At 51.9% G+C, this 12,438-nt stretch overlaps 1 long non-coding RNA gene across 2 annotated transcripts in view; it reads right to left on the bottom strand.

The window, feature by feature from the left end:
* The window catches only part of LOC119064851 (uncharacterized), a 150,579-nt gene that overhangs the window by 87,055 nt on the left and 51,086 nt on the right, over window positions 1–12,438 (bottom strand). For both annotated transcript variants that reach the window (XR_008390758.1, XR_005085495.2), the window contains exon 2: window positions 103–463. This is a non-coding gene — a long non-coding RNA (uncharacterized LOC119064851). The remainder of the gene's footprint in view (window positions 1–102; window positions 464–12,438) is intronic.

Below are 12,438 nucleotides of genomic sequence, written 5' to 3' on the forward strand. Positions count from 1 at the left end.
AGTAACCTACCCCAGCCAGGCCAGAGTCACCCGTAAAGCCCAAGCGAGTGCTTGGCAGGCATGCATGAGATGCGTGCACCTGAGACCCGAGGCAGGACTTACGTTTCCTAGGGAGCCCCCACGGGGGTCTAGAAAGACCCAACCAAACATTCTTGTCCGAGGTGAGAGCTCAGGCTGCCAGGAAGCTGTGGTCCTCCATGCCCCTCCAGCATCCGGGTTGCAGGAATCCACGAGGCACTCAGCCGGGGCCTTCCTTAACATCACCTTCAGCATCCAGAAATGCGCCAGGTGCATGTAATTCCAGAGAAGGTTCCTCCACCAGCGTTATTCCCCAGGCAGCTGAATATCATTGTAAATCCACATGGCTCAAAAAATCCTTGAATGGAGCTCCATGCAGTGCACAGGTATGGCCATCAATCAGGAAGGTTGTCCTTTTAATTCCTTTCTGGTCAAAAGATCAGGCCTGGGCATGAGAAAAAAATAATAATAATAAACAATCTTGTTATAATCATGAACCCGGAGCAGTGGTTGGTTATTCTCCTTTCTTTATATCTGTCCCTAATATACCTAGAGGGGAACTCTCTAAAAATTACACCCTACAGCTCTGATACCCAAATGGAGGCAAGGCAGCAGACCAAGGACCTCCAGGGCAGTGTCACCTCCCATGGGCACCAGACTTCTCAGAGGGGGATCCTTCTACGGCACAGGGCTCCTCAGAATGGCCCTGGCAGGACAGAGGGGGCTGAGGTACATCCATTATAATATTGAGGAGAGAAAGTTCCAGCAAGTTCAGATGACTGGCTTAGGGGCTTAACGGCTCAGCCAGACCTGCCACACAGCTCTGCAGGGTACAGAGGCCCAGACAGTGAGCGGACGGGGTTTTGGGTCAGCTGGTAGGAAGTCATTCTTTGTTTTGTTTCTTTTTAAAGACTGCCGCAAAGCGCTGGCCCTGGCGCAGCTCCAAGCCTCGTCCTGTGCTGAGCGGTTGCTCAGGGCGGGCCTGGGACCTGTTCACTTTTCTACTCATTCATTCGGCAATGACTGAGCGCCTACTAGGTGGTGTTCATCTTTGTGGGGATACTTTTGTTTCCCAACCCAGTGCACTAAAATTATTACAGTGATAACTGGAGAACACATGGACCCACCAGGCACCGGCTGGAGGCCTACCAGTCATCACCAGCCACCTGCTGATAACAATAACTGCCCTTCTCACAGTGCCTGTAACTCACCCTGCTAAAAGCTCTCACCACTACCAGACACAAACTCGGAGCCACACTGGAACTCCTGCCTGTTTTCCAGATGAAGGAATGGGGCACAGACAGCTCACTTCCTCACTCCAAACCGTAAGAGTAGAGCTTGAATCTGAGGCCAGTCTGTCTCCCAAGTCTGCGCCCTGATCTCCCGCCCTCTCATTACCAGTGAGAGACACCTGCCCCGAACTCGGAACCTAAAACTTAGAACCGGGCATTTCACGTGCACAGAATCTTCATTTAATCCTCACAACACCCCTAAGTATCAGACACTCTCCTTACCCCAGTTTGAGAGAGGAGGAGCAGGAGACCCAGACAAGGCAAGCAAGTTGCCCCAGATCACAGAGCTAGAAAATCATAGAATGGAATTGAAATTGGGCAGTCCAGCCCCATAGCCTATGAGCTCGACCATTATTACACCAACTGTCATCAATAGCAATTTGCTGCAGTAACACATTTTCAAACACTCAGTGGGACAAAACAACACAAATGTACGATCCTACAGTCCTGGAGGTCAGGAAGCCAACAGTTCTGATTGAGCTAAAATCGAGGTGCTGGCAGGACTGTTCCCTCTGGAGGCTGTAAGAGAAACTGTTCCCTTGCCTTTTCCGGCTTCCAGAGGCTGCTCTCAGGTGCCCCAGCTTGGGCCCCCCCCCTTCCTCCACCTTCAAAGACAGCAACACAGCATCTCTCCGACCCGCTTCCGTCCTCAGTAACCTTCTCCTTCAGTAACCCTCCCTCTTCCAGCTCTGAGAACCTCTGCGACCACCTTGGGCCCACCCGGATGACCCAAAATAACCTCTCCAAACTCAGGGACACGAACCCGATTCATGTCTGCAATTCCCTTTACGCACGTAAGACAACCTATTCACAGGGTCTGGAGAGTAGAACAAGGACATCTTTGGAAGCCAATTGCTCACGGCAGCTATCCCAGAGGCCACCCATCCTCCATTCTCATTATCCTTCAGTGATCAGGGGTCACAGGATGGGCTCCCCTTATCCCAAGTAAACCCACCTGACATAGCTCTTAGGCCCAAGAGAAGATGAGTTCAAAAGGAAGCTCAAACGGTTAACACTAGCTCTAAGAGAAAGGTACAGTATGCGGGTTCAAACTTTAAAGTTTGAGGTCAAACTACCAAATTTACTAGCCAGGTTCCTCTGGGGAAATACGTTTAGCTTCCTCAACTGTAGAATGGGGGCAAATCCAGTCTACTCCACGAAACTGCTGTGAGGTTACGGAAAATAATCAGCACAGAGCCCTGGGCACGTTGCCAGACACAGACAGGAGCCAGAGTAGCCATCTGCAGCCCCAACAGCAAACACCAGGAGCCACCAGGCCGGCACAGTCTCGCTGCAGGATATAAGGCCTGGAGCCCAATCAGTAGCCAGGGGCTGCCTGCGGCAGGCAGGGGATAGGGGCTTATCACCCTGGCCCCGGCTCCTGGCGGCAGAGAGAATGGGGGACACAGTCTGTTAAATATTTACTGAGGCTCCCAGGCCAGTCCGAATCCAAGTTTGTTTTGTTGGGGTCGGGTCCATTTCGGCTCTGTCACCTGGGGAAGAACTGGGACATGCTCTGTTGGGCATTAGTGCAGCAAAGCAGTGGTCCCCGACCGAGGCCAGGCAGCGAGCACTGAGGTTCGGGCCAGGAGGCGGCCAGCCACGGGCTCCCCCTGCCAGGATGCAGCATGTTGCACACGACGTCCACCGTCACCAAAGGGAACCCTCTCTCGAGAAGCACTTTCCATTGTGGTGGGTGGTATGTAATTCCTTTCAGGTCATGTGCTCTTTTTTTTTAATGAACTGGCCGAAATAAAAAAGACAGATAGTAGCCAAACTGGTTTTGATGAGGAACTGGAATTCTCATACACACATTCTGAAGAGAGACAACCGCTTTTGGAAAGTGTTCTGCATGGCCTACACAGGCACGCCCCGTGACCGAGCAGGTCCGTCGCTGGGTAAAAACTCACGGAAATGTTCACCAGAAGACACGTCTTAGCGGGTTCAGAGCAGCGCTCACTACTCGTGACAGCTGAACACTGGGAACTACATGAAGGCTCATCAATAGCAACATGGATTTTAAAAATGCGCACCCCATGGAACATCACAGAGGCAGAAGGATGACCAACCACTGCACACAACATACAAATACGTCTCGCAAACCGACTTTTGAGTGAGAGACGACAGGCACAAGGGAGTGTATGTGATGCTGTTTATAGGAAATTCATAGACAGGGTGAACTAATCTATGCTGTGAGACATCAGGATAAGGTTTTGCTGAGCCAGCAGGAAGGGACAGAGGGTGACCAGGGGCAGGAGGGGGCTCCTGAAGTGTTGCTAATGTTCTATTTATCCAGGTGGCAACTATGCACGGATGTGCAGTTTGTGACACATGTGCTCTGTGTATGCATGTCCCCTCAATAACATGTTGGCTAACATTTTTTTGTCTAATTTCTCCTGCGAGCGTATGTTACAGGAATATCATGGACTTTGCAGCAAACATCCCTCAGGGTGGGGAATCAGCACCTTCCAGGATTCCTTCATCCTCAGTATGTTGCCCTTGTGCCCACCAAATGCCAAAGAGGGTTACTTCGCCTGGTGGCATGGAATTGGACACAGAGTTGCCCCACAAGAAAATATGGCTCCCCACCCCCTTCTCTCAGCTGAGCCTCTCAGTCCTCTGCCTCTCGGGCAGGACCAAACATGTCATTTTTCTTGACCCTGCCTATGCGGTACTTCAGAAAAGCAAAGGTGCCTCTCTTTCCTACCCAACTCCAAGAGAGCATCTTTGTACACCAACATCCCCTAAGTATGGGATGCATGGGGGGTGCTCTGGTAACCGAAAGACTTAAGGTGTCTGGGTAGGCACAGCCTGGTGAGTAGGGCACCAGGCAGCAACATAGAAGCGAGGTCTGCAGGCCCCAGCACAGCTTGTTGTGGGAGCCACAGAGTGCGTCCCAAGCATGGTGCATCTTGTCCCCTCCTTGTGCTGCTCGGTCTCCTGGCCTCCGCGTGTGTTTTCTCTTTCTTTCCATCTCTTGCAGCAGCACCAGTCATGTTGTTAATGTTAGTACAGGCTGGAGTCAGCAGGTTGCTATCACACCTCTGAGAGTGAGCGGGCCACGGGGAGCCCCGCTGGCTTGGGGATGATGAAGCACTTCTCCAAGGCAAGAGTCAGATCAGTAACCTTGTCCCCACCTCCACTGGCCTTACTTTCTCTTTTCCTCAGGCTTTTTCAACACCGATGCCACAAAAGAGGCGTTGACTTCGTCTTTTTCTGATGGGGGAGGGTTCCTCTCACTGGGCATTCACTTTATTTCCCTGTGATGGCCCGAGGTTTGGGGTCTGCCTAACCGGGGAAGATAAACCAAAATTGGTGCCCGAGAAAGTGGCCACCGTCCTCCTGCTGACAGACTCTATTTTGGCTTCATTTGAGTTTCTACCCAGTGGGTGCTGGGACGGCAGGGCTCTGCTGATTTAGAATCCCTGAGCACACACTCCCCTCACGCTCACCGACTGATTCCTCATTCAGGAGATGCGGGGACAAGGTTGAGTTTGGATACTGAACTAACTAGGTGTGAATCCCAGCACTGTGGTCAGCTGCTGAGTTTTAGGATCTTTGGAAGTGTTTCCTCATCTGTTTAATAAAAACCAGCCATTAAAATCCCTGTCCTTTCAGGCTCATGGGCTTATATCTATACAGATAAGAAACTGTATAGAAACTGCTTGATCCACAGACCTGCCCACAGTGGGCTCACGACTCATACAGAACATCAGCATCAGCCTCAGTAAAAGCTCTGGCCAGCTACTATTGTAGCGATGCCTTCCAGTTAGGTTCGGGGGGTGCAAACTGAAGCCAGTCTGCTCACTAATGAGGGTCAGACTATCTCTGCACTGTGGGCTTCACAGGAGATGACAAGGGGGTCCCCATAGAATGAGCCCCCTGTGGCCAGGCACATTCCTGCATGGTGCCACGGAGCCCTGCTTTACAGCTCTGTGAGGTACACTGACTGCAGCCTCTCTGGGGCCAGACTCCCAAAGCCCTCCCTGCACGACACTTGAGAACTCAACGGATGCTCGGTAAAGGTAGGCTGGAATAGGGAGTGACAACCACAGCTACATACTGAGCACTCACTTTGTCAGACATGGTGCGAGGAGCTGGGAATCGTGTCTATCCAGGAAGACAGGATCCCTGCCTACAGGGAGCTCTCGGGCTATGCCGAGAGTACCAGAGAACCAAACATGCAGAAGGTACTTCTCCTTAATCGGGTGCACTGGTGATGTTCAGGTTCCCATGGCGGGGTGGCGGGTGTGGGGCGGAAGAGGAGAGGCTGGACCACACTGTGAGAGGCCCCAGCACAAGATCACAAGAAACCTCAGAAACAAAAAGTCTGGTTCCATTTCACTGCCAGAAAACTGAGAAAGGAAGCTCAGAGAGGTGAAGTGACTTGCCCAAGGTAGCCCAGCTAAGACCTGCAGGATGCTGAATGAGAAGCAAATCTCCAGTGAGAGCGGACAGAGGATGCAATGCCTGGGAGAGAAACTGGTCCTTAGTTTGGCAGGTGCGGGGGGAGCTGTCAGCAGAAGGCTACATGACCACAGGTCCAGCCCCTCTGAGCTTGCTCCAAGAGTGTTGGTTGTCCTAAGTCCTGTAACCTCAACGGGTGTGAGGTCTGAACGCATTTTCAAACAAGAACACTGGAGCACAGCAAGCTGTATGCTCACAGCCACGTGGGCAGCCAGAGACAGAACTGAGGTGTGAGCCAGGTCCTCAGCTTCTGAACCTTTTAGCTCAACCACTAGGCTGTCTTGCCTTAGAAGGACAGTGCAGTAAGAAAGACTAGGGGTCAAGGTGCTAGGATAAGAAGGTTCTGGAAGCCAGAGATGGGGAGAGTAGTAGCTTGGTTGCTGGAAAAGGTAATGAACAGAGACCCTCAACATCCTCCTCTGCCACAGTGACCAAAATGGCCCCGTCCCAATGACCTGTCTGTGGCCACAAGTCTCACTCTCTTTCCTGCATTAAGTCCTCGGTGCCGCCCATGACACATTTCTTCCAATGGCTTCGAGTCAGAGTAGGAAGAGTGTCCAGCTGCAACCTGGAGCCATGACATCATGTCCACCAGGCTCAGGACTGCCATGACGGGAGCAGGGAGGTATGTCTCCCCGAAAAACTGACCTGGTCTCTTCTCCTCACCTGCAGGCTAGATGGCAAATGCTCCTGGAGAAACTGGGCACAGCATCCAGGCAGAATGAGAGCACTTCTCACAAACTGTCCCACAGTCTCCCCAGGACCGAGGCCCCAACAGGTACAGGAACACAGTTGTCTTCGGAGCAGGTCCCTGGGGCGACCTCACTAGGCTGACCTCAGAAGAACAGCAGTAGTAAGTCTGAGAGAGAGACAGAGGCTGGCAGACAGGACGGACAGGACATGGGAGGGAGTGACCAACTGCACCCTGGGAACAAACGGACAGAGGTGAGAGCGCCCCTGCATAGCGGTGAAGCCGTGAGCATCGGTCCTCTGCATCGACACCCATTCTGCAAGGCGGGTCCTGCCTTGTAGGGTAGGGGGGAAGCTTCGGGGTGACCCGTGCATGCCCTTTCACCTAGTGGGTCCTCCATGACAGAAGCCCTTCCGTGTGGTCAGCGTATGGTCATTCTACTTTACAGCCTAAAGGATTAAGATACTGAAATGAGCTCCAAAAAGTCATGAACAAGGTCCTTTTACAGAAGACGAATCTTAAAAGGTTTTTTTTTTTTTTTTTCATTCCTTCTGTTTACTTTGGCCCACAAAATCCTGGAGGGAAAGGTCAGCAAAGATCCAAATGTCAATCAAATCCCCATGACAAAAGGGACAAGTGGCCTGGAACTGAGCCATCAAACAAGGAGGCAGTTCTCCATGCAGCAGAAGGACCTACCCTTGAAGATTCAGGGAAGCTCCAGGGCACGCCTCTTCTCCAAAAAAGTAACTTTGAAGGAGACTCAACTCGCACAAGGCCCTGCCTGCAAAGAGCTTCACACCTCGTTAGAGAAAGGGGTCCGTGAGAACGTCCATGTCAGGCCCAAGCCAACGAGCTGAAGTGGACGCACTCCAGGACTCGGGAAGCTCCACACCAATTGGGGCAGGTTTTGTGGCCAGATCCTGGGGCCCCTGAGAGGTATGTAAGTTGGCAAGAAGGAAAAGGATGCTCAGAGTAGGAGGGGATGAAGTTCAAAATAAGGAGGAAGATGAGATACAGCATTTATTAGTCACCTATCACAGAAGAGGCTCCCGTCAAAATCCCCCCCACTTAATCCCCATTAATGCCCATACCGCAGAGTCAGGTCTCTTCCCAAAATGACAGAAACGGTACAGAAAAGGTAACCGTGCCCGAGGTTATACAGGTAGCAAGGGGCAGGCGTGAACCCAGGCCCATCAAATTGCAAGTCTCCTCTGGATCTGTGTAGCACCAAACCTCTGCGTCATGTGGGGACCTAGGCCGTGTTCTGAGCACACTGAGTTCCCCCCTTGGGGGGTGAGGGGCTGGCGGTGGCTGCAGAGTTGGCTCCACCAAGCAGCCCTGCTGCACCTGCCCGGCCCCACATCCCACAGCTCCACATGTCCCATAATCAGCACCTTTGTTCCAGCTCCTCTTTAAACCTGCATTAGCTGGGCTTCCGGGAGGTCACGCTCCTGACTTCGGAATGCACTTCTGACTTGCATGGAAACAGGTCTTTGCTTCAACTCACACAGGCACCTTTCACTAAGTAAACGCTGGCAGCAATCTACCTTGCCCACGGGACCCTGAGTAAATCCAAGGGGGGGGGGGCAGGAGGAAGGGATGAGGGAGCAAAATGCAACAGACTGAGGGCAGAGTGGAGAGAGTTGCCACCACTGTGCTCTTCCCCTAGAGTGCTCACAGAAGGAAGGAGTTGTTTCAAACTCCCAGCCAGGGATCCGGAGAAGCCGGGGGCTCACCCTCTCCGCCACCCTCCTCGCCTCCTTCCCCTGTGTGCAGACGGCAGCTCCACTGTGTCCCGTCCAGCAGTACATGAGGGGTCAGGAGAGGGAAGGAGTGTATGGGCAGTACACATATCATCCAGGGAAAGAAAGAAGAAAAGAGGAGAAAAGGGAGAAATTTAAAAAAATTTAAAGCAGCAGGAATCTTACTTAATTAAAAACATGTCAGAACAGCAGTTGAGAAAGGAACCCTGACTTGGAGAACTTGAGTCTCCAGAGCTCCGTGGGAACCTGGTGACGCGTGTGTGTGTGTGTGTGTGTGTGTGTGTGTGTGTGTGTAGGTGTGTGTCTCACACACCTACACACACACAGCCATTCGGGGTATGTGTGTGTGAATTGCTCCATAGTTACCAAGAGCAGTGATGGTGCAAGTTATAGCACTAGGCTTACAGAACGCTCCCGGGCCCGTAAGCCTTACCCCTCAGTATGCCAAAGACTCTCACCCAGAGTCTTGTTACAACCAAGATCCCCGAGGTCCACCCACCGCGATGCAGGTCTGCAGGCCTGTGGCGGGCTCCACCCAACAGGCGGTGACGATGCAGGCATGCCCAGAACTCGCTGCAGAAAACCCTGATCCTCGGGGCAGACCACTTCCTTTCCAACTCTGAAATAAAGTGACCATGAGTAGGTGTTGTTGGGAGAAAGGTGAGGGGCCACAACCCCTCTTTCCCGAGCACCACCCATCTGTGCCAGCCCCCTGCCAGGGTCTCTCAGTCCCCACCTACCCTCGAAAAGAGTCACTAGATGCATTCAGGGAAGGAACAGCTAAGGCTGCCCAGAGTGGCTTGTGCAAACCTAGGAAGCAGTGGCCCTTGGAACTTTCCCAGGGCTCCAAAGGTAGCAAAAGGAGAGGAAAGGAACGCACTCTCAGTTCAGACAATGTGGAGAGGTTCAGACAGGAGGAAGGAAATGAAACAGAGCAAAAGAAAAGGAAAATAAACTACTGAGCACCTCTTAACCTGCTACACTTTCATGCCTTCCGACAGGCTCCAGGCAACATGCAGCCTCAGGGGACCCCCCACCCGAGTTTCCACAAATCATAACATTGGGAGGAGACACAAATCTCAGATGAGGAAAAGAGGGGTGTACAGTGTAGCTCTGGACACACACTGCCACTTCCCACTTTCTCTACTCGAAACACACAGACACCCAAAGGGTCATGTTCAACACAACATGCATCACTGGGAGCACAGAACACCCCGGCAGAAGCCAGGGGGAGGACGAAGACCTTCCTTTGGGAAGGTCTCAGGGTCACAGGACATAGTTAATCACACCGCTTCTCTGTCTCAAACTGGCAGGACCCCATTCACCGCAAACCTACAGTGTGTCTGTCAGTCACGGTGCTCAGCCAGAGAGGGATCGGCATTGCCTAACACCCTGGTTCCTCTCGCTTTTGATGTTAGTCCCCATCAACAAAAGAAATGCCCGAATCTGTAAGATTTTTTTACAAGTTTATTTGAGCAAAACAGATGACAACTGCCAGGAAACAAAATCTCAATGGATTGAGAAAATGTTCTGGAAAAGGGCAGTTGCACCACTTACTTTGTGCATCGGAAAGGGCAAGACATAGGGGGGTTGCTTGAAACCCACTGGTAACAGGTTAGGGAGGTGGGAGAAAGCAAAACCAGAGAAATCTCTGGGACTGGATACAAAGTAAAGGAAACGGACAGGTACTTCTTTTACACGGATGGGCACGAGACTCAACAGTCAACAATGAACATGCTAACGATATCAAGGAGGGTCTGCGCGGTCTCTGCCCTGGCACTGTGGTTGTGATCGGAGGGGTGGCGGGAAGGGGGGGTCATCACTTTGATATCTCAAAGGTATATTATCAGGTATGTTATCATGGCCAAAAAAAGACAATAGACAAGCTCAGTTAAGGTAAAGATTGACCTCTGTCAAGGGAGATAGCACCCTAGCACATGTCTGCCTGCCACAACCCACATTTAGTTAGAAAGTCTTAATCTCGGACCATCCTATGGGGTTATTTTTGGCGTCTGAGTTTGTAAGGCCACCATGCAGTCCTTCCCTGAGCTTGTCAGGTTTAGTACATGGTCCTTTTTTATCCTCACCCAACACCACAGAGCTTAATATTAAATAAGAAGACTTGAATAATTAATACTTCACCGCACTGACATCATTCTGTTATGTAACAACGAAGAAGAATGCCAGCCCGTGACTTTCTACCGACTGCCCAAATAATTCACTGTAATGTGTAACAGACCCCTTGCAAACTTGTTGAGTCACTCACTGGGCTCCGCCTCGAGCCTGCCTCCCAGGCTCTGGTCACTACTGCCTCTGTCATCCGCCCTAAGGGGCTCCCCCTGGACCTCGGTCCACCAGAAGTAACCCCCTCATTCAAAGTATGCACTGAGCTCACGGCAGTGCCGAGGGGCGTTTGGGGGAGTTTAACTCCTCCTTACAGTTCGGTACATTCTTCAAAAGTGAAGAGGTGGCATCAAAAAAAGTATACAGATGAAAAGGAAGGAGGACCAGAATGCAGAAGTATATATGCAGGATCGTTCAAAAGAAATGTTATTGACCCAAATGATGGGAAACTGGCTGAATAAACTACGATACATCTAAACAAAGAAATGCTCTCTACATGGTCAGTCCTGGGTGGTGGAAACGACATTTTTAACTTTCTCTTTTTAGAGTGGAGAGGCTCAGACCCTGGGGAGGTACTGCCTGCTCTTCACGAAGGGGCCCCCTCCCCCCACCTAACGCCTGTGTTCTATTAGCACAGCCTCACAGGACTGCTGTGCGATCTCATGAAATGAGTTAACGCCCCCAAAGGCCTTGGGACGGTTGCCTAGGTCATGAGAATTAGGCTATATAATTCTTCATCATACAAAATGAGTATTTATTTTATGATGAGAAAAATACAAATTATTTAAAAAGTCAAGATAAAAAACTCTTGGTGGACAAGGACAGACAGGATCAGGAAAACCCAATATCATGATACCAGGACTATGTTGTTGCCTCTTCTTACATTTTCCCTTTACAATGGCTCCTGGTGGTCTTCCCACCCTCAGTAAAGGCACAGTTGAGATTCACCGGGAGTCAGCACACAGCAGTTTTTTGAGGGGACGAAAGTGTGAGTGATCTGGGGCCGCTGACACATCGACATAGAAAGAGATGCCCCATGAGTGGTGACAATTCTGAAGATCTAGTTTCGGGTTTTAGGACCGCCTCGTCCCCTTCTCTAGATACACCCCCAGTCACACATGCCCAGGCACCTACCGGGCACTGCCCCCGCCCCCAGCACACCTGTTTGAAAAACAGCCTCACGGGCTGGCCTCAAAGACCACTTCTCGCCGGGAGCCCAGGCCAGCCCAGGGGCCACTACCCTCCCAGAGTCCTGGCCGCTGACAGACAGGATGGAAATGCAGGGACCCCAGTGCTGGTTCAGCAGCGCCCGCCCCTCGAGGGACATCCTCTGGGCCCCTTGAAGGAGGCAGGCCCAGGAAGCAACCACTCATTGTTATTCCCGCCAGGTGTCTGCATGGCGGCCACACCCCGGGTATTGCAGGGAAATGGGCACGGCAAGGTCAGAGAAAAATGCCCCCACGGAATTCCTCACCTGCTGCCCCACTACCTGGTGAGAGTGAGCGGGGGTGTTCCTGGTGGTGGAGGAACAGATGGGTCGCGGATGCACAGAGAAGGGCTGCCAGACTGCAGTCCGGGTCCCCCTCCTCCTCCACCCTCCCCAGCAAGGTCCCTGACAACTTGACCTTGGCTACAGCCAAACACAAGCCTGAGCCTCGCCCCCCACTGTGCCTAGCATGATGGGTGGCTGAGCCCACAAAGGCCACCAGCAGTGATGAGGAGGACATCCGTCCGAGGGCAGCAGAGCCAGTCAGGGATGAAATCCATTGGGTGGGGCTTCACCCCGCAGGTGAGCAGCCTGCACTTGGCCCAGGTACCTGTCGGGCCCACCTTGATGACCACCGGGGAGCTGTCCTGGCTGGAGTTTATGAGGCTTTTTTTTTAGGTAATTGTTAGGGGTGGATTTGTTTGTGTTTAACAGCGCGGGACACACAAACACGAAGGGAGAATCTCGGGGCAGTGTTTGTAGCACCAGAGGTGAGCATATTTGGGGTGAGGCAGAGTAAGTACATTTTGAATTCTTAAAAGAAATAAAGTACTTATAACTGAGCCACACACAAAGTTCAAGATCCAGCACACACAC

This window comes from Artibeus jamaicensis, unplaced genomic scaffold (assembly GCF_021234435.1).
Source record: "Artibeus jamaicensis isolate MK-2021 breed Jamaican fruit bat unplaced genomic scaffold, CSHL_Jam_final scaffold_916, whole genome shotgun sequence".
NCBI lineage: Eukaryota > Metazoa > Chordata > Mammalia > Chiroptera > Phyllostomidae > Artibeus > Artibeus jamaicensis.